The sequence below is a fragment of the Nannobrachium achirus genome (genome assembly GCF_963921795.1).
Source record: "Nannobrachium achirus genome assembly, chromosome: 11".
Lineage (NCBI taxonomy): Eukaryota > Metazoa > Chordata > Actinopteri > Myctophiformes > Myctophidae > Nannobrachium > Nannobrachium achirus.
Window position 1 is genome coordinate 16,809,512 of NC_137820.1, and position 22,765 is coordinate 16,832,276.

Consider the following 22,765-nt stretch of genomic DNA (forward strand, 5'->3'; position numbering starts at 1 on the left):
GTTGGCTTCACTTTAATATTTTGTCAACTGTACTTGAAACTTGTGCACTTTATTTTTTTGTTGTAAATAAAGGCATTCCGAACTGAAGTAATTTTCTTTCACTTCCTAATGTAAGTGGTTATAAATATATATTGTATTGAAAATTCCTATGATGACACGTGAATTAATAAGAATGACATGGTTTCAAGATTCAAGAATGTTTATTCGCAAGATAAAGTTACAACAAAAGATTTATTATCAATCGATAACATTTTGTCAACCATGGTGTCAAGTAACTACATTACCTCAAGTACTGTACTTAAGTACAATTTTAAGCTACGTGACTTTCTCTAGTATTTCTAAGTTACAGTACTTCTACTTAAACTCCACATCTCAGAGGAAAATATTGTACCTTTACTCCACCACAATTATTTGATAAGTTACTATATACTTGTTATTGCAAAACATACATTAACCACTTTGTATATCCCTGTATACATTTGGGGCATTTTTTAAATAGCAAATCTACAAGCTCACAATGCAGCACATTGTGAGCTTGTAGGTCTGCTATTTCAAAGGTTTTTATAAAACATGTGAAATGGGACAAACATGTGAAATGGGACTTTCTGTATAATGAGTACTTGCTACTTTTGGTACATTCTGATACCAATGACAGACAGAACACAGTAGTACATAGTCATAAAAAATAAAGCATCAGAACGTGTCTCTCTTGTAAGCTTATGTGCTCTGGAGTAATGACATGCCACAAGCTCAGTTAGACAAACCTTGAGAAAAAACTCCTGTGCCTTAGTGAGAACTTCATTCCAGAATCCAGATTCCAGATCTGGAAAGATCCAAACAATAGCATTGTCTTTCTCTGTCCAGACCACAAAGTCACAGTAGTCTGATTCTGTCACAAAGATCTGTGTCTGTAATTGGCTGTAGTATGGGTGTTTTTTCTTCAGGGTGTACTCGCCATCAATTATGTGAATGTGGGCATTTCACTTCCAGACAGCCTTTAGCAAGACAACATCCACACTGAATGATGCCATAGACTTCTGGAAATGAGGGATTTAGTATGAACCCTGATGGCTCAACTCTGAGGTTCTGATGCTTTATTTTTGCAAAACATAATTTAACCACTTTGTATATCCCCGTATACATTTCAGGCATTTGAAAATAGCCGATCTACAAGCTCACATTGCGGTGCTTTGTGAGCTTGTAGATCTGCTATTTTCAAAGGTTACTTTGTATACATTTTTAAAACATGTGAAATGGGACTTTCTGCATAATGAGTACTTGCTACTTTTGGCACAGTCTGGTACCAATACTTTAATTACAGACAGATAGAACACAGTACTATGCAGTAGATGGTCAGTAAAAAATATATATATTACAGTAGATCAGGGGTCTTCAACGTTTTCAGGCCAAGGACCCCTTAGTTGAGAGAGAGATGAAGCAGGGACCCCCACAACCTTTTCATAGATTCCATATAGTTTCATTGTTTGACAGCACTTTCCTCAGTATAATTTGGATTCATGTCAATTTGTGTTTTCAGATATTTAACCACTTGAACCGTCAATACTTAATAAACTTGACCTTTCACTCTGTACTTAGTCTGCTCTTCCCCCCCTCTACACCAAAGCTCTTTGCCGAAAATAGCCGATCTACAAGAGCGTGAGGCGTTGTGAGCCCTGACGTGTGACCTTCTGACCGTTGACATCGCAGGTTGTCAACAGAAGTGGCTGCAACAAAATGGATGTTGGATGCGGTTATTCTTCCTATTGTACCAGTCAGTGGATAGATGTTGCTGTCTGGTCTTCTTTTCCACCACCGCTGCCTGTGTTGCTGTTACTGCTGCCTTGTCTTTGAGGCCCTCACAGTGCTGGCGCAGGACAGGAAGTTCATATCCAACCTTTCCTGGATCGTAGAGCTGCTTCAGGGACTTTTAGGATTGAACAGAGTCTGGGTAATGATGGTATTAGCCAGGAACTGTAGACAGAGAAATGGACTGCTTCTTCAGCATGACCAGGAGTAAACCTAGACAGATAGATAGATAAGATAGATTATTAGATAGATTGTCTTTTTTAATATTTTTTTAAGTTACTCAACCACCTACAAGGTAACACAAATCTTTTGGGGAGGTCTAAATTGACCATTACCAGTATGTAACTCTGACATAATACAAATAAAACCAAATGGACCCTTACGGGTCCATTTGGTTTCATTTGTATACTGTCAGAGTTAAGGGGAGACCATGACATTGTTGTTTGAAAACTACTGATTTAGACCAAAATGCAAGTTTAAATGAGTTCTGCAATGAATCTCTGTATAAACAATTCAACAGGATTTTTTATATGGCTCCCTCATTGTATCACGATATATACGATATCTCTGAAAAGGCATATCGTGGAGACATTGTATCGTCTCAACGATATTTATCACCATATCGCCCAACCCTACCTCCACCTCCTCTGTGCCCTCCATCTCCACATCTGCTGCTGTTGCAGGGCCAGTGTTGCTCAGTAGCTCAGCAGCTCTTCGTCTCTTCTTCCTCCGTTCAAGCCGGTGAGCCAATGATGCCTTCACTTCTGTGTGCCCCAGGTGTAAAGAGGGTGCCCAGTCAGGATCACACTCATCCATTTCCATGGCTGGTTTTCCTGAGGGAAAAACAACAACGTCGCTCATTAGTAGTGTAATTGGTCTGTGTCCTGTATTGCGTCTACTTCTCTTGTATTGATTTGATATGTTGTTTTTTTTTTTTTGTTTTATTACAACGTTTTAACAGCCTGCTCAGGGACTAGGGGTCATCAACATGTGGCACATTTTAGACTTAACAGTATAATGTTCTTATTTGATCATAAGACCCAATTACTTAATTTCAGAATCCAGGTTTTCTTCAGAATAGGTATGACACTGATTTACTATGACATTATGGCACCTTAGTAGACCACTGACAGTGATTCTCAAACGTTTTATTTTCAAGAACCCCCATAACTCTGAGAGTGTACAGTTACAGTACAGTAACAGTCAGACCTGTAATGGTCATTTAGGGCTAGTGATTTATCATGTTTTTATGTCCATGGCAAAAATAGAATGTTGTAAAAAGAAATGTCCACTACAAGCCAGCATGGCCATGGCACAGGAATCAGGGATTACTGATGAAAGTTTGGCTCTGGCTCATTTACATTAATCATGGTGATTAATGTGTCCCTAGTAAATACATTAATAGTTATGTAATATAGTTATGAGTGTTGTTAATATATTAGGAAGAGAGAAGAGGAGCACTCGTCAAGCTTGGGAGATGTGGTCTGAGAGGCGAACGGCGGACGTGTTTCCGGAGTTGGGAGGATGGCGGGTTGCTCTGAAATGCAAACTGAATCGGATTCGAGTGAGGAGGATGATACCAGAAGAATTGAAGATAAAAAAGGGAAAAAAAGGAAACTAGTTACGTCGGGATGTGTCAGTGATCCAGAAGATGAGTTGGTTGTTGGGATGACAGCAGAGAGGAAAGTTGACGGGATTTTCAGTGACCTACATGCTGTGGGAAAGTTTGTTGTGGAAAGCATTGGAAGAGTAAAGTCAGTAAGAACAAGCAGAAGTGGAATGGTAATAATTGAGTGCAAGAGCAGGGAACAGGTTGCTAAGGCTTTGAATATCTTTAAGTTTGGTAAATGCCCCGTGAATATGTTCCGACTGGGGACAAAAGAAAGGAGGAGGAAGGGAGTTATAAGTGGCATTCCTCTGGCATGGAAGACAGACACAATTATCAACAAGATTGAAGGAGAAGGACTATGCGCTGTGAGGCGACTCACAAGGTATAGAGAAGGGGTACGAGAGGAGACAACATCAATGTGCTTGGCTTTTAAAGGAGATGTATTGCCAGACAGAGTGTACATCGATTACTTATGTTATAGGGTCAGACCGTTTGAAAGGGGACCACTCCGGTGCTTTTGTTGCCAACAATATGGACACGCCGCGGCGGTCTGTAGGGCTAGCAAAAAGTGTGGGAGGTGCGGTGGAGAAAACTGTCAGGAGGAGTGTAAGGAAGGGCCTGCAAAGTGCCTTCACTGTGGAGGAGAACACCACGCAGGGTCCTCACAGTGTCCGAGAAGAGTCGAAGAGATGAAAGTAAGAAAGGTTAGAACAGAGAACAGGGGGATATCCTATTCAGAAGCAGTGAATAGAGTGCAGAGGAATAAAGAAACGAAGACAGGACGACTGGCAGAACAACTGGAGGAAAGGAAAGAAGCAGAGAGGCGTACGCCGATCTGTATCGATAGGAAGCGTTTTTTGGCGTTCATCGCCATGGTCATTAATTGTGCGGTGGAGATACAGGGCAAGTCGGAAAGGATAAAGATGGTGTTGGATGCTGCAAGAAGGTTTTTGAATGTCATGGATGTCAGTGGAGAGGACCTGGACATTACCTTGAGAGAAGGGTTCATGCCTACTACACAGACTGTGTCTGGAGTAGGGGAATAGACATGCAGTAAATACAGAGACAAGTAGGTGGCGGTAATGCACAAGTTTGTATGCCATCCGCCAATAAACCCTATAAGAAGAAGAAGAAGAAGCACTCGTCAAAAATGGTTCACATAAACATTCGTCTAGGGTGCACGGCTCAGGTGAACAATGAACTTAGAGCAAGGACGCCAGCACTCACTTTAGATAGACTCCTTCTTGTTTATTACATTGTTTTCCCCCAGCAGCCAGTACATGTGGACGTTTCGGCCTCGGAGGCCTTCCTCAGCGTGTAAACAATATATTAATCAATCAACTCTATGCACAGATAGGCCTAAGATTGTAACACGCTCATGTGGAACATGGGCTAACCTAGGGCTAACAGCTTGGCTAACCTAGTTGGAGGATTACATCTTTACTTTTAGTTAGCAGCGACAAAATGGCAGTTTATTGTGTTTGATAATAACTTACCTTTGTGAAAATGCCACGAACAAACAAAGCTGTCCTTGGGTACGTTTTTGAACGTAAATCCTTTGCGTCGTACGGCTGAGATCCAAAGCCATTCAACGTCTCTTGCTCAACTCGTCCATTTGAGCTCCATACTTTCTCTTCCATGCTGGAAAGCAAAAAAACGAACTTTGTCCTCCCCATTCACCGGAGGTCCACTTCTGCTATGGCACTTATGAACGGAGCAAACGTGCACCATTGTTAGAAAGTAAATGTGTATAAAATGTGAACGGAAGAGTCACTGTTTACACCGTCTCTGGTCTGTACTGTTAGTTTTTGTCACAGAAAATGGCGGCCGCTGCCGCGTCACAAATGTTGACGCCCCCTTTTGGAAATTTTGGCCCACACTATATAGGTCACTGCCGCAGAGATATATGAAAGTGAATGGTACATCAAAACGATGTATCAGCTAATAGCACTACACACACATGCGTGCGCGCGCGCGCACACACACACACACACACACACACACACACACACACACACGCACACACGTTCACAGGTGGTGGAACAAATACATTGAATCTCTTGCATAATTCAACAAGACAAAAGAATGCAGTGGGTATTGTTTGAATTCCACTGTGGGATACCTCTCCACTGTACAACTGCCTCGGGTTTCGTGTGGATCCAACCCAGTAGAAAACAACAGCACAGGTGTTCTATGTGAGGCTGAAGTCGATTTAATCCCCGCTGCGACTCCTTTTCCCTCTCTCTCTTTGTCAGTGTTTCATTGTTACTCATTGTATCATCTCTCTTTCCCTCTCTGTTTTGCATTCCCTCTCACACACACGCACAAAGCGTGCTAATTTGAATGTGAGTGATCTGATTGCTCTCCTTTCCGCTCCTCCACAACAACGAAGCTAGGCCGGGAGAATATAGAAATAAGTAACCAGGCAGGGACGTGCTGGGCCCCTGATTCAGCCCGGGAAAAAGAGTTGGAGAGGCCCTCATTGCGCGCTATAGAGAGAGATCTCTCTCTATAGCGCTGCTGCTACTCAAAGATTTGCCATTTCAGATCATGACAAGTGACAAGCCAGTGGGCCAATTACGGTACATGAGTTATATTTTGTCGTTGTCGGGTGGAAACCGTGTATGTCCAAAACCATTTGTATTGTATTTATCATTTAAAAAATGATTTAAACTAGTGAAAACAGCTGATCTACAAGCAGTGCGAGGCGTTGTGTGTTTGTAGATCTGCTGTTTTCACTACTTTTGTGCGACGGCCTTGTATGATGGAGCAGGGCTTTGCTTTGCGAAAAAATGTAGAAATTTGAAACTTGGAGATACGAGGTTTCTGCCCGACAGTGACAATTTACTTTGTTGGCCGCCCAGCCCCCAAAATGGAACAAAGGCCGACATTTTATTTTAATATTTTTCCTAATGGCCGGCCTGGACCGGCCGGGAATGAACCGGCCGTTCGGGAGTTGTCCCGCTTTTCCCAATGGCCAGCACGTTCCTGCTGGAGAATATAGAAATAAGTAACCAGGAGATACTGGACAAGCCTTTACTCTGCTAAATCAGCTGTGACGCCCCGTTCCTCTCTGACCAGTGTCTTTTACATCACTGCACCAATCTATTTCTCTTCCCGTTCAAGTCATTGACTGGGTGTCAGGTCAAATCAACAGCACCAGACCATGCAAAGGACGCCACGCCACAAAGGATAACAGCTTTGTTACAGGGCCACCAACTAACAACATCAGTTATGGCAAACAAGAGGCAAGCATGTCCCTCTATAACAGGGGTGGGCAACTTTGATGATGGCGAGGGCCACTATATTTCCACCTTCTCTCCAGAGGGCCACAATGCATATTGCTACGTCCTACTTTGTCATTCTAGTATCTCATACAAAATAAGCCAAAAATAGCAGATCTACAAGCTCAAAACGCATCGCGCTGCGATGCGTTTTGAGCTTGTAGATCGGCAATTTTTGGCTTATTTTGAATTGGAATCCTGAATCATTTTCTTGTTAATTTGAATTGGAATCCTGAAATGTAACATTTTGATTTAATTTCAAACACATTTAATTATATACTCATGTTAACTTTGTCACTTTATGAACTTAATTACAAATACATTGGACATACAAAATACATTTTAATACTACTATACTAGTCATTACGCTACTAATATAGACTGACAGAATTAAAGCAGTACATGATAGGAATTGTAACAGCTGAAATCAGGTGGGGGGGCCGCCAGTTGCCCATGTATGCTCTATAACAAAAGATAGGCACAGGCTTCTCAGGACACATGTACATGCATCAGCGGCACCAGACCTGTAAATGCAAATGTCTGTCCATGGGCCAGACGGGTTGTCGGTATCAAAAAGGTGGCAAAGGTTACCATGCATTTTTGAAAAGCTCTATATCTGTAGATTATATTTTGGTATGATAACCCTTTCTTAGACCCAGCTAAATTGGTGTTATCAGCCGCTAGAGTTGGTCCCATTAACTTTACATTACAGGGAAAAAAAGCAAAAAATTAATCTGCTTTAAGTAGCATAAGAGGGGTCAAACTAGGGGGTTTTCATGATGCTGAATCCATTGCAAGCATCTGTTTAGCACGAAAAACATTCCTGGGGCTAAAACAGCCCCCACAAAAGTGATGACTCATCACTTTTCATCACTAAACCATAGTCTTTTTAGCCCAAGGAATGTTGTTTGTGCAAAACAGATGCTTGCAATGGATTCAGCATCATGACAAACCCCTAGTTTGACCCCTGACACCCCTCTTATGCTACTAAAAGCAGATAATTTTTTTGCTTATTTTCCCTGTAATGTAAAGTTAATGGGACACCAACTCCAGCGGCTGATAACACCAATTTAGCTGGGTCTAAGAAAGGGTTATCATACCAAAATATAATCTACAGATATAGAGCTTTTCAAAAATGCATGGTAACCTTTGCCACCTTTTTGATACCGACAACCCGTCTGGCCCATGGACTATTTAAAAGGAACTAGCAGTTTAGAATCACTAACTTATATGTTCAGTAGCCTATTTATAGTTTAATAATAATAATTTTACCTATATTCTCCCACGGGGGAAATTCAGTTTCATCTTAACCCAGCTGAGTGCTGCCCACAAGGAGCAGTTGGAGTTGGGGGTTAGGTCTCTTGCTCATGGAGACGACAAAACATAGCTGGAGCTGGAATCGTACCTGGGACCGCTGAGACCTCCGAGTCCTAGGCATGGACACTAACCATTCAGCTATGGCCATCCCATGATGACATGGCCTGATACATTGGTCTTAAACTTATCTGGCAGCTTACATTTATTCACATTTGCAAAACTCACTCAAATTGTTACATACAGTATCTCTGTGGTCACGTGATCCAGATGTATCTGTCAGTTATTTCAGATTCCCTTCTGACTGGCTAAAATTGTCTATTACCCCTTGAGATCTCCTTTTCAAGGGGGTCCACAGATTACAAAATACAGAATTCAAACATTTAGATACGATTCCAATGTTTGCAGGATTGAGTGGCTCATTTTGCATACAATGCCACATATTATGAACAAATGGCTATGACTGAGTTCCAAAGTTTAAAGGTCCTGGGTAGGAAAACTGCCTGGTGGAGGAGCGCACGTTTCTAGTTTGGCTTATACTGTAGGTAAGAGGAAGTCGACAGCACACAAGAACATCTTTTTCACACCTCTGTGGACAGAGACAACGGACACGTTTCGACCTGAACGGTCTTCCTCAGCCGAAAATGCGTCCGTTGTCTCTGTCCACAGAGGTAAATAAATCATGTTAAAAAGATTTACTTGTGTGCTGGCGACTTCCTCTTTCCTCATGTTATTATTTAATTAGGAGTGTTGCGGGCTTTCTGCTTTGTTGCAGTCTCTCTCTCTTATACTGTAGGTGCCTCATATGTTAATAAATAACTCCTTGAAATGAAAATAATCATTTGTATATTGTCATGTTATGTGAGTTTAATATAAGTTTAATAAGCAAATCACTGTTCAAAAGAGAAGCAGGCAGATACAGTACAAACCAATTTAATGTATAATTGTTTTCATTGAATGTAGGATGACATTAGGGCCTGACTAATAGACCAGATCATGACATCACCACAACCAAAGAAATATTTCAGGGGTAGATAATGCCGGCAACATTGCATTGGAGCAATATTATTTATTAACGTTATTTCTGGAGGAACAGGACACTTTTTTTTAGACCTATATACACAGGTTGACAAACTAGACATCAGAATCATCTTTATTGAAATAGCTAATGTTATGGACACTTTATTTTATATTGTGTAAATAATATATAGACATTATATCCAGAAATAACACTCATCTGGTCTATAGTAGGATGAGTGTCCACTGTACATAAATTACATAATAATATGGTAAGACATGTTTCATATAAATAACTACTGTAGGCCTACAGTATACAGACCTTCCACACATGAACCAAAACAAAAACTATCATATAAACTATGTATTTGTTTTATAACTGCATTGACACTTGCATGGAGTTCCACTTACTTTAAGTAAACAACCAGCCATCACTGAGGTTTACATTTATCCAGCAGTCCCACATTCTCACATTCAACTCTCTGCGTGTGTGTGTGTGTGTGTGTGTGTGTGTGTGTGTGTGTGTGTGTGTGTGTATGTGTGTGTGTGTGTGTGTACGTGTGCGTGCGTGCGTTAGAGAGAGAGAGAGAGAGAGAGAGAGAGAGAGAGAGAGAGAGAGACTGAAAGCAGGCAGTCTTGAATGCAACAGATACATTCTGTTTACTACTGCGAGCGATCACACTTAATAAAACACAAACTTTTTTTCAGTCTCACTGAAAGACAAGAGTTCATGTGTTCATGTAGTATATTCAGGGGTTCTGACTTGTCCACCGTTTCTCCAGCAGTGATATGAGGCGACACAATAAGAAGAGGAAAACAATAGTCCTCGGTTCACTCGTCAAAAGACCGAGCTAGGGTTTATTACACATAGCAAGTTATACAGAGGTTGCAGTCAGCTCCCGGGCTGATTGATCAAGGATCGATGTGTGGACGCACGACGTTGAGACAAAAAGCCCCGTTCCTCTCTGTGGAACACCTTTTATACTCCCAGTTTAATGAGTGTCTACATACGTGCACGTTAGCTGTGCATGTTGTATGTGTGCTACTACCAGCGCCGCAGAGTCTGGAAAATGTGTACATTAATGCAATTTATGTGACATGGGTCCTTCAGAAAATGTACATATATGGAAATGGTGGCCTGTGAGATGAGGCCAGATGTTCATCCGATGAGCCTGGTTCATCAGGCAGTGTCAGTTTTACGTGCATCTTTACGTGCGTGCCCGTGCGTGGGCTAAGCGTGTGTATATGGTGTCTTCAGTCTGATTTCCACGCACGCCTCCCGATGTGTGAGCACTCGGTGTCTAAACAATTTGGAAAGCTGAGAGTCTATTCGAGACACAGACTCCTTTTAAGGTCCTGAGATAGGCAGCTGTGTGCAGTAGAAGACTCATCAATCGTACTACAAGCCTCATGGGCTGGGCCCTTAATGTACAGAAGAATGTCCTCTTCGTATGCACCAAGATACTCTCATATCCATAATACTGTATGATAATATTCTGCATAAGTGCACGACTCAGAACTGGAGTGTGTGCTGGGGAAAAGAGTGTGTGAGAAGGGAGACAGATGTTCGACCCCAGCTCAGCAGTGTCCCGGCCTGATGGGTGGCTGTGTGTTCGCGTTAGACCAAAGCTCTAACGATACTGCAATCCCCCCTTGGCGGTTTTACCGCCACCTAGTGGGGAAAACTTGAACTCAAACCACACAGCCACACCGCAACCGACCCGGAGGGACCCCCGAGCATCGTCTAAACTGAATGTAAACAAATATCACAACACATGAAGATCTAAGCATTTGAAAACTAAAAGGAATCAACCCACAAAACAGACAGCTATCTTAACGTGAACGTCATAAAATACATTGCAGTGACAAACAATAATTATAGTGATCCTAGAGCTTACGCCCACACCCACACTATGTTTAAGCCTTGCAGTTTAGATCACAGCTAAAATATCATAAGCTGGAGATATACCTAACTTATAGACAACAATGAGGTAATGAAACAAAACACATTGAATAATAAAATGCATGCGCATCGGCGACGCTAATTCGCAACAGTCCTCACCCACTATCACAGCCTAAGAAACAACTAAAAAATTGTCTAATCTGAAAAGACGCGCAAAATCTTCGCCTAGGGGCTACCATACCATGTGGTGCATGTGGTGTAGGTGACAAATGCAATGTTGAAGGAAAGGTCGAAGTCAAGAACATTTGGAATGAATGCAAAGGATGGATCAGCCAGAAAAATGAGATCAGTAAGAAGCTTGTGGCTATCTAATGAGTATGTGTGGGGGCCAAAGGGGATGAAAGGAGAGCTGGAGGTACAGAGTACCTGGAGAGGATGTCCAGAGGCGGGCATGCCCCGGACGTCCTTTCAGTCAGTGATATTCAGGAACCGACGCCTCTCTCCATCCCATATGTCCCTGCGCTCATGGGGATGAATATCGATGTAATTCTCCGTATACATGCTATCGATCAGTACCTCATCCTTCACAACAAGGTACTCATCAGGAAGGGAAGAAGCAGAGCGTTCCTCCATCACCCTCATCTTGATTGCATGAATGTCCATGGCTCTGACTATGCCCTTCGCCACAACGGAATGGATCGAGGTGATGCAGCATTAACGAATGAGAGCCGATATAAACACAGTCACTAACATGGCGATTCATGTTTGGGTAGAGTATGAGTCCCGCCCCCCTAGGCGGTTTGTTTCACCATTTCAAGAGCCGACCTTCTGCCCAGCCGAAACTGAACAGGTTGACAGTCCGCATCCTTTTGGCTAGAGGGAACGACATTTTCTTGCAGAGAAAACTGTCCATATCTACCGGAAGGTGATTGTCCAAATTGTCCTTTGTGTGCCCGCCTGGCTTCATCGCCTCAGTGCAGTGTTCCTTGTAGTGTTCTCCGCTTGATGGAAGGGAAGGATTCTAGAAGTGGGCTGATTGTGCCTTGATTGACAAACTACCCTGCCTTGATAACTCACTCATGAAATGCTCGATTACAAACTACCAGTAGGTTAAAAGTTGGCACTAAAACTACAAGCTCACTGATGTCAACATCAATGACCCCATTGATAATAAGGGCCAGTGTGGTGGTTTTAGGCTGAGGGGCAGACCTGCAGCGCAGATCTATGAGTTCAAACCTGTACAACCATGGTTCTAGATTCCTCGGTTGAAGTTCCACCTCTGGAGGTGGTGGCCAGCTCAGACTCAGCGAGTCCCCCTCAGCGTGAATTAGCTACCATCAGGTCCGTGACTAGAACATGAGAGAGCAAGGGCGTCCCCTTTCCTCCCCACGGTCTCACTTACTGAGGCAGCAGGAGATTGATTTCAGTCCTCACCAGCACTTTCCAACAAGCTGCTTCCTATGTCAACTTATGACATCAGACTCAAAATGCAACTACGATGTTCAGTTCCATATGTGTTAATGCCATTCATGCGCCTAGAAAGTTATAACATAGTTGCGCCCCCCTTGTTAGTTGATCGATTATCTTACAAAATGATATGCTGTCTGTATAATCAAATTATCGATCTCATTCTAAATCTAAAAAAATAAACACATATCATCTCTATACTGGTGTATGAGATGCCAAGAGGTATCAGTAATATATATATATGTATGTATTTTTCCCTCATTGACTTCCAATATTTGTATTTTATTTATTCTAAAAATATTATTTATAATTCCATGGAGCTCAAGCGCTGTCCATGTATGTCTATACATTAGTACTATAATCATGTTCATTAGTGTCACATTTGTCTCTACATGTCCTTTTATCCATTATTTAGAAAGGGTGTAACAAAATAGTAACTGGATCGAACGATTAAGTTCAATTTACCATGATCGACCGTATCCATGCACCCGCCAATGCAACATACCATACCGTACAGCATTGTATCATATCCTATCATATCGTTTTACAATGCACATAATTGGTAGCAGATTGTTTTGTAATGCAAATAATTGATCGTATAAAAAGTATTTGCCTTGCATTTAGCAATTTCAAGAGCTAAGATTGCATATAACTACTCTTGGAATATCGATAAATGTGTTCATGTCAAAGTACGGGTTTATCTTATGTGTATCATATCGTCAGCCATGTTATCGTGACACATATCATATCGCTATTAAATATCATATATTACTAATATACAGTATCGTTACACCCCTATTATTAATATAATTTAATGATGTGATCTATTCATATGTTAACGGACCTGTCTCTAATCCTCTATCAATGTTGTCTCCCCCCCCCCCCCCCCCCCCCTTGTGGGAGATGTACACATCTTCCACAATTGTCTTTATATTCACTACTGTATAGCTAAGATTGCAAGGGTAGGGCTGTCTATATTCAATACACACCTTCCCTTATGGGCCATACACCTTCATTCATCCACCATTCACTATCATTCACACACCCATTCAGCCATCACCTACAGTCATACAGGCATCCACACTCAATCAATTCTTTCACTCAAGGCATGTAAACCTTCTCATTGAGCCCCATGGCTCCTCTGCCTACCCGAAAACTCGCTATCGCTAAACTCCTCCCTAGTCTTCAGGTGTCGACGGCCAGGCGAACAAACTGGTTGTTCCTCCCGGCACCCGGAATGCCGGATGCACCTAGCCATATACTCACCACAAAAATAAAAACAGTTCGGTAGACCTAGGTCCAGCCGCTTTGCCTACTTCAATGAGTTGATTTCCATGCCACACAATCATACACCAAAAGAAAAAAAACCGATTGCCAAATACTACTGTATGCCTATTAAGCTTCAAATGGTCTTGGGCCAGACTGATCCTGTCGGTCATGCGGAGCAGTCCATGTCCTGTAGATTTCACAGGTCCAGGTCTGTTCATTGTTCACCCAGATGGTCTCTGTGTTTGCGTCGTTGGGCATGACTGGGGATGGCCTGAACGCAGGTTTTTGGCTCTGATCTCCAGTGAGGTGTCCTCGCTGGTAGCTCCCCTGGCCCACGTGTGCTCAAACAGAAGAAAACAGAAAATAAAAAATCATTAGCATTAATTCTTCACATCTTCAAACCATAATCTCCACAATACAATGAATGTATAAACAAAACTGGAGAGAAACCCTGCAGGACCTCTGAAAATAACACCTTCTGCTACTGTATGGGTGGGTACCCATCACGGACCTCTGAATGCGTTTATTCCAGTGCTGGGACCCACACATTAATATATCTTTAATCGCGACCAGGGACTCATATAATTATATGAGTCTATAATTATATGAAAACTAGATCTACAAGCTCCTGTAGTTTTTTAGTTTTATTTTCTTAAAGGACGAGGTTTCCCCCACGACAGAAGCACCCTGTGGTCCTGTTGGCTCATTCTTACCTAACCTGCATGTACCCATCATAGGAGTGTGTACGTTAGCGTAAGGCGTTACAATGACTTGTATGCACCATCTTGTACATGTATGTATGGACATAACCAGACCATAAATGTAGGCCTACTTAGGCCTAGTACCTTGCTTGCATTGTAATCCCAAACGCAACAAAATGGAGCGTGTAACAATAAATTAATTATGTGGATGCAATTGAACTTTCAAAAAAACATGCTTCAATTAGATCTGGCAGATCTCCAGACATTGGTCCAAAGTTCATGCAAAATATGTTTCGTGCACGGGACACGAAAATCCCAGGAGGAGATGGACCTTTACTGTTTTTCATAGAATTCAATATGGTGGGAGAACTAAAGGTCAGATGTCAAAAGTCAGAGTGTCAAAATTGTTCGGCATGAGGAGACGGATAACTGTGTCCAGGTGCCATGGCTGCACGTCAAACAGAGCATGAGCTATACCTGTTCTCTGTCACCTATTAATCCCTATATGAATATGACAGTACAGGATACAGCCTGGCGAACAGTACACAGTTGTATTAGAACAATCATGCTCTTGAAGTGTGATAAAACAGTGTTTCTCAACTAGGGGTACTGCGAGGGTCACCCAGAAAACGCCCTTAAGAGAGAACTAGCATATCATGTCAGTTCATAGTTAGTAGGTTCGCGACAATGGAAGCGAGAAGGGCTGACACATCTAGTGTTATGTTTAATGAGGACACCTAGAGCCCCTAACGTGAGCCCAGATTCTTGAACTGAGATATGCTTCAAGGTTATGTGTAGTTATTCATGAAAACTGGACTTAAAGTGTTATGAACTGGAGGTAGTCTTAGCAAAGAGGTGATTCAAGAATAATTGTTAATTGGAGTGCCTCGAATTCAACCATCCCGGACAGGGTAGGTACTCAAGCTAAGGACAGTTGAGGAACATTGCTCTATACAGAAAGGCATGACTGGACAACATCATTGCATAATAACAGCGGAATGGGAAAACAGACCAGCTTAATCAAAGAAACAACGAGCGAGAGGTAGAGAGGGGGAGAGAGGGAGAGAGACAAAGATATAAAGAGAGAGAGAAGGAGAGAGATTGGGAGAGAGAGACAAAAGATAGAGAGAGAGAGAGAGAGAAGAGAGAGAGAGAAAGAGAAGGAGGTAGAGAGAGAAAAAGGAAACCTGTGTGTGGATGTATGTACTGTATGTGTGTGTGTGTGTGTGTGTGTATGTGTGTATGTGTGTGTGTGTGTGTGTGTGTGTGTGTGTGTGTGTGTGTGTGTGTGTGTGTGTGTGTGTGTGTGTGTGTGTGAGTGTGGGTGTGTGTAGGTGTATGTATGTATGAATAGAAAAGGTGCCCAAGTTTTGAGGAGAACTTGGCTGCCTAGTATAGACTGATAGATAAATAATGAGAATCACTTACGTGTGCCCGCCTCTCAGGCGAGCCCACCATTATAAATTAGGCTATGTATAAGCGACCCCCCAAACATTTAATCACTATATTGAACCACTGGATGGACCAGGGCTTTATATAGGAAAACATCAATTGCAAAAGCGGAAAGGAAAAATAATAAAAGATAAACAGTAGGCCTATATATTAGTTCATTTGAGCAGCCTACATTAAAATGGGCCTCCATGACTGCCTATTTAACTCTCAGGTCTGGGTAGACAACCAGCCCTGGCGGGGATCTTCCCCTGCAATTAATCTCTATTGGTTGCAAGACTCTATTCGTTTGGAGACTTTCTTGTCACATTTACCAATCCATGATAGGCTTTCAATCTGACATAGGCCTACTTTAATTTGTTCACTGGTGCTGGCATTGACATGCAAGGTTCTAATGTTCTAAACGACAGTTATAGGATAAATTAATTATGATAAATGAAATGACAATGGCAAAACATAACCCTTGCTTAAGAACACGTTCATGCAGCCATACAGAACCAATGGCTGGCTACCACCTGTTCCTCTATCGATGATATATGAGAATGACGCAAATATGCCAGCAGGCTGCTGGCAGCGACTGTGCCGAGTGACATTCTAATGAAACAGGAGTTTTAGCAACACGTGAAAAACAAATTACACTGTAATCTCTTCTTGGGAAAAAAGTGACAATTACAGCATGCGTCCGGAAAAGAATTTGGCCATCCTACCGGGGAGGTTCACAATGAACACACATAGACAAATTATAACACACTAATTTACTCAATACTTGAAGAAAAGCACATCCAGACTCCTCACACACCGAGAAGAGATCAATAGACACAGACGTGTATGCATATGGTGCGGAAAGGTGGGGGCCAGTGTCTGCTAAGGGGAGAGGTTCAGCCTGCACGGGCCTTGGCTAAACTAGTTTTGTGTTCCCATCGCTCAGAAGAAAGGGGACCCTGTGATTGGTCTCAACATTTGCTCTGGTCTCCGAGCTGCTTGAGTAAAAATACTCCTCCTGCATCCCCGTTCCCACAATCCACATTATTTTGTAATCTTTAGGTCTTCCCCCCTTAAAACATGAGCAACATGTTTTAGAAACAGGCATTCCCAATCTCTATTTCAACCCTCAATAAACACAGCAGCATATTCAAATAGTGCACAACAAACAATAACGCCCCATGTAAAAATACTAGAAGTTGCACAGGATAAGTTAACCCTACCGTCCACAGAACCGCTGTGAGCAACTATGTAATGGTGTCTGACCCTGGGACCTGCTACCCAACTACTCAAGTAAAAACACTCCCAACTTAAAGGCTGCTCCCAAGACAAAAGGGGCCCTCCCAGATACACACGCAGAGGGGAGAGATAACAGAGGGGAGAGCAACAGGAGGCAGGACCCAAACAACTTTCCTCCTCCTTGCACAACACTCATCCTCATTATATATCCATTGACTTTTCTATTATTCTCATACCTAATTTCAGTTTCAGCAATTTCACCAATATCATCTAATTAGTCTACGCTTATCCACTACAATATAACCAATATCATCCACTTATCCTCACTACCGTCGTTACACTAGACATAGACCGTCACAAATCAAGACACTATCATACTCTTCACACGTATAAACACACAGACGTAGACACCCAACATGCAACATGAACACACCCACTAACAAACAAACAAACAACAAATAAAGATACACAGGCCGGCATAAACAAGCAACAAATAAAGATACATAGGCCTAATCATACCACTCACAGCAGCACGTCACCCAGACGGCCAACATCACTCCTCCAGTACTGAAAATCACGCGCGCATAAACCACACAACACAATTAAGTCATGACTTATAATCACAATAATCACTCGCCTGCAGGCCACGTCTGAATTACTGGGCACCTACGACGCGCACAGGCGTGATCACCAGTCACCACACAACCGATAATCCACGACACTGAAGCGAAGCCACCCCACGCAAGAGTTGATCAGACCTTAACGTCTAGGATGGAATCAGACCGCCCGAAACAATTTAATTGAGATTGGTGGAGCAATTAACCGAACTCCGAACCGGCACATAGTCAAACACTAATAAAAAGAGAAAGAAGACAGCAGGAACGCTACTGGTATCCCTCCCTAATAAAAGACTATATAACCAAACTCTTTGCGTCTCATAACGCGAGACCCGCGTAGCGGCATCACAGCGGCTTTTTAGGGGTGATTAGAGGTTCGCGACCGTGCCCTAATCCGATTAAAATCTAAGCAATTGACGAGTACCCAGATTAGAATCAACTCTTTGCTTCCAAAAACACGCAGGAACGGCGCTTTGTATTAATCCCATCATCGGGGTACAAAAGAAAAAACGTGAGCTGACGGCAACCCCATCAAGACTGTCGCCCTGTCACTGCGAGAGAAATAAAAAATATATATATATATAAATAAGGGACAAGTCAGCTACCTCGTGGGATCTGGACTGCAGCTAGACGGACACTGATGTGTACAGGGAGGAGCTGGCTCCAGATCCAGCCCGAGAAAGACAGCTGGGCTCCCTTTGCGCTCTGGAAAAGGAATGCGGCCGACCAGGGGCTGCCTTCGTTTAACAAATTGCCAGCACGTCCCTGCACACGCAACAGAAGTGATTTGAACTTGATGCAAGCCAACTCACCTCTGTGTTTCCAGGTCCAAATGCTATGCAGAACCACGTTGGGCAGCCAATTTTGTAGTATATTCAGGGGTTCTGACTTGTCCACCGTTTCTCCAGCAGTGATATGAGGCGACACAATAAGAAGAGGAAAACAATAGTCCTCGGTTCACTCGTCAAAAGACCGAGCTAGGGTTTATTACACATAGCAAGTTATACAGAGGTTGCAGTCAGCTCCCGGGCTGATTGATCAAGGATCGATGTGTGGACGCACGACGTTGAGACAAAAAGCCCCGTTCCTCTCTGTGGAACACCTTTTATACTCCCAGTTTAATGAGTGTCTACATACGTGCACGTTAGCTGTGCATGTTGTATGTGTGCTACTACCAGCGCCGCAGAGTCTGGAAAATGTGTACATTAATGCAATTTATGTGACATGGGTCCTTCAGAAAATGTACATATATGGAAATGGTGGCCTGTGAGATGAGGCCAGATGTTCATCCGATGAGCCTGGTTCATCAGGCAGTGTCAGTTTTACGTGCATCTTTACGTGCGTGCCCGTGCGTGGGCTAAGCGTGTGTATATGGTGTCTTCAGTCTGATTTCCACGCACGCCTCCCGATGTGTGAGCACTCGGTGTCTAAACAATTTGGAAAGCTGAGAGTCTATTCGAGACACAGACTCCTTTTAAGGTCCTGAGATAGGCAGCTGTGTGCAGTAGAAGACTCATCAATCGTACTACAAGCCTCATGGGCTGGGCCCTTAATGTACAGAAGAATGTCCTCTTCGTATGCACCAAGATACTCTCATATCCATAATACTGTATGATAATATTCTGCATAAGTGCACGACTCAGAACTGGAGTGTGTGCTGGGGAAAAGAGTGTGTGAGAAGGGAGACAGATGTTCGACCCCAGCTCAGCAGTGTCCCGGCCTGATGGGTGGCTGTGTGTTCGCGTTAGACCAAAGCTCTAACGATACTGCAATCCCCCCTTGGCGGTTTTACCGCCACCTAGTGGGGAAAACTTGAACTCAAACCACACAGCCACACCGCAACCGACCCGGAGGGACCCCCGAGCATCGTCTAAACTGAATGTAAACAAATATCACAACACATGAAGATCTAAGCATTTGAAAACTAAAAGGAATCAACCCACAAAACAGACAGCTATCTTAACGTGAACGTCATAAAATACATTGCAGTGACAAACAATAATTATAGTGATCCTAGAGCTTACGCCCACACCCACACTATGTTTAAGCCTTGCAGTTTAGATCACAGCTAAAATATCATAAGCTGGAGATATACCTAACTTATAGACAACAATGAGGTAATGAAACAAAACACATTGAATAATAAAATGCATGCGCATCGGCGACGCTAATTCGCAACAGTCCTCACCCACTATCACAGCCTAAGAAACAACTAAAAAATTGTCTAATCTGAAAAGACGCGCAAAATCTTCGCCTAGGGGCTACCATACCATGTGGTGCATGTGGTGTAGGTGACAAATGCAATGTTGAAGGAAAGGTCGAAGTCAAGAACATTTGGAATGAATGCAAAGGATGGATCAGCCAGAAAAATGAGATCAGTAAGAAGCTTGTGGCTATCTAATGAGTATGTGTGGGGGCCAAAGGGGATGAAAGGAGAGCTGGAGGTACAGAGTACCTGGAGAGGATGTCCAGAGGCGGGCATGCCCCGGACGTCCTTTCAGTCAGTGATATTCAGGAACCGACGCCTCTCTCCATCCCATATGTCCCTGCGCTCATGGGGATGAATATCGATGTAATTCTCCGTATACATGCTATCGATCAGTACCTCATCCTTCACAACAAGGTACTCATCAGGAAGGGAAGAAGCAGAGCGTTCCTCCATCACCCTCATCTTGATTGCATGAATGTCCATGGCTCTGACTATGCCCTTCGCCACAACGGAATGGATCGAGGTGATGCAGCATTAACGAATGAGAGCCGATATAAACACAGTCACTAACATGGCGATTCATGTTTGGGTAGAGTATGAGTCCCGCCCCCCTAGGCGGTTTGTTTCACCATTTCAAGAGCCGACCTTCTGCCCAGCCGAAACTGAACAGGTTGACAGTCCGCATCCTTTTGGCTAGAGGGAACGACATTTTCTTGCAGAGAAAACTGTCCATATCTACCGGAAGGTGATTGTCCAAATTGTCCTTTGTGTGCCCGCCTGGCTTCATCGCCTCAGTGCAGTGTTCCTTGTAGTGTTCTCCGCTTGATGGAAGGGAAGGATTCTAGAAGTGGGCTGATTGTGCCTTGATTGACAAACTACCCTGCCTTGATAACTCACTCATGAAATGCTCGATTACAAACTACCAGTAGGTTAAAAGTTGGCACTAAAACTACAAGCTCACTGATGTCAACATCAATGACCCCATTGATAATAAGGGCCAGTGTGGTGGTTTTAGGCTGAGGGGCAGACCTGCAGCGCAGATCTATGAGTTCAAACCTGTACAACCATGGTTCTAGATTCCTCGGTTGAAGTTCCACCTCTGGAGGTGGTGGCCAGCTCAGACTCAGCGAGTCCCCCTCAGCGTGAATTAGCTACCATCAGGTCCGTGACTAGAACATGAGAGAGCAAGGGCGTCCCCTTTCCTCCCCACGGTCTCACTTACTGAGGCAGCAGGAGATTGATTTCAGTCCTCACCAGCACTTTCCAACAAGCTGCTTCCTATGTCAACTTATGACATCAGACTCAAAATGCAACTACGATGTTCAGTTCCATATGTGTTAATGCCATTCATGCGCCTAGAAAGTTATAACATAGTTGCGCCCCCCTTGTTAGTTGATCGATTATCTTACAAAATGATATGCTGTCTGTATAATCAAATTATCGATCTCATTCTAAATCTAAAAAAATAAACACATATCATCTCTATACTGGTGTATGAGATGCCAAGAGGTATCAGTAATATATATATATGTATGTATTTTTCCCTCATTGACTTCCAATATTTGTATTTTATTTATTCTAAAAATATTATTTATAATTCCATGGAGCTCAAGCGCTGTCCATGTATGTCTATACATTAGTACTATAATCATGTTCATTAGTGTCACATTTGTCTCTACATGTCCTTTTATCCATTATTTAGAAAGGGTGTAACAAAATAGTAACTGGATCGAACGATTAAGTTCAATTTACCATGATCGACCGTATCCATGCACCCGCCAATGCAACATACCATACCGTACAGCATTGTATCATATCCTATCATATCGTTTTACAATGCACATAATTGGTAGCAGATTGTTTTGTAATGCAAATAATTGATCGTATAAAAAGTATTTGCCTTGCATTTAGCAATTTCAAGAGCTAAGATTGCATATAACTACTCTTGGAATATCGATAAATGTGTTCATGTCAAAGTACGGGTTTATCTTATGTGTATCATATCGTCAGCCATGTTATCGTGACACATATCATATCGCTATTAAATATCATATATTACTAATATACAGTATCGTTACACCCCTATTATTAATATAATTTAATGATGTGATCTATTCATATGTTAACGGACCTGTCTCTAATCCTCTATCAATGTTGTCTCCCCCCCCCCCCCCCCCCCCTTGTGGGAGATGTACACATCTTCCACAATTGTCTTTATATTCACTACTGTATAGCTAAGATTGCAAGGGTAGGGCTGTCTATATTCAATACACACCTTCCCTTATGGGCCATACACCTTCATTCATCCACCATTCACTATCATTCACACACCCATTCAGCCATCACCTACAGTCATACAGGCATCCACACTCAATCAATTCTTTCACTCAAGGCATGTAAACCTTCTCATTGAGCCCCATGGCTCCTCTGCCTACCCGAAAACTCGCTATCGCTAAACTCCTCCCTAGTCTTCAGGTGTCGACGGCCAGGCGAACAAACTGGTTGTTCCTCCCGGCACCCGGAATGCCGGATGCACCTAGCCATATACTCACCACAAAAATAAAAACAGTTCGGTAGACCTAGGTCCAGCCGCTTTGCCTACTTCAATGAGTTGATTTCCATGCCACACAATCATACACCAAAAGAAAAAAAACCGATTGCCAAATACTACTGTATGCCTATTAAGCTTCAAATGGTCTTGGGCCAGACTGATCCTGTCGGTCATGCGGAGCAGTCCATGTCCTGTAGATTTCACAGGTCCAGGTCTGTTCATTGTTCACCCAGATGGTCTCTGTGTTTGCGTCGTTGGGCATGACTGGGGATGGCCTGAACGCAGGTTTTTGGCTCTGATCTCCAGTGAGGTGTCCTCGCTGGTAGCTCCCCTGGCCCACGTGTGCTC

General features: G+C 42.9%; 1 long non-coding RNA gene across 1 annotated transcript; it reads right to left on the minus strand.

Annotated features, from left to right (window-relative positions):
* Positions 1-362: 362 nt before the first annotated feature.
* Positions 363-5,200, minus strand: LOC308294045. Its single transcript, XR_013962514.1, has 3 exons — positions 4,912-5,200; positions 2,443-2,639; positions 363-2,019 (listed from the first exon to the last, which is right to left on the minus strand). It is a non-coding gene; the product is annotated as an uncharacterized lncRNA (long non-coding RNA).
* Between the last annotated feature and the right edge of the window lie 17,565 nt (positions 5,201-22,765).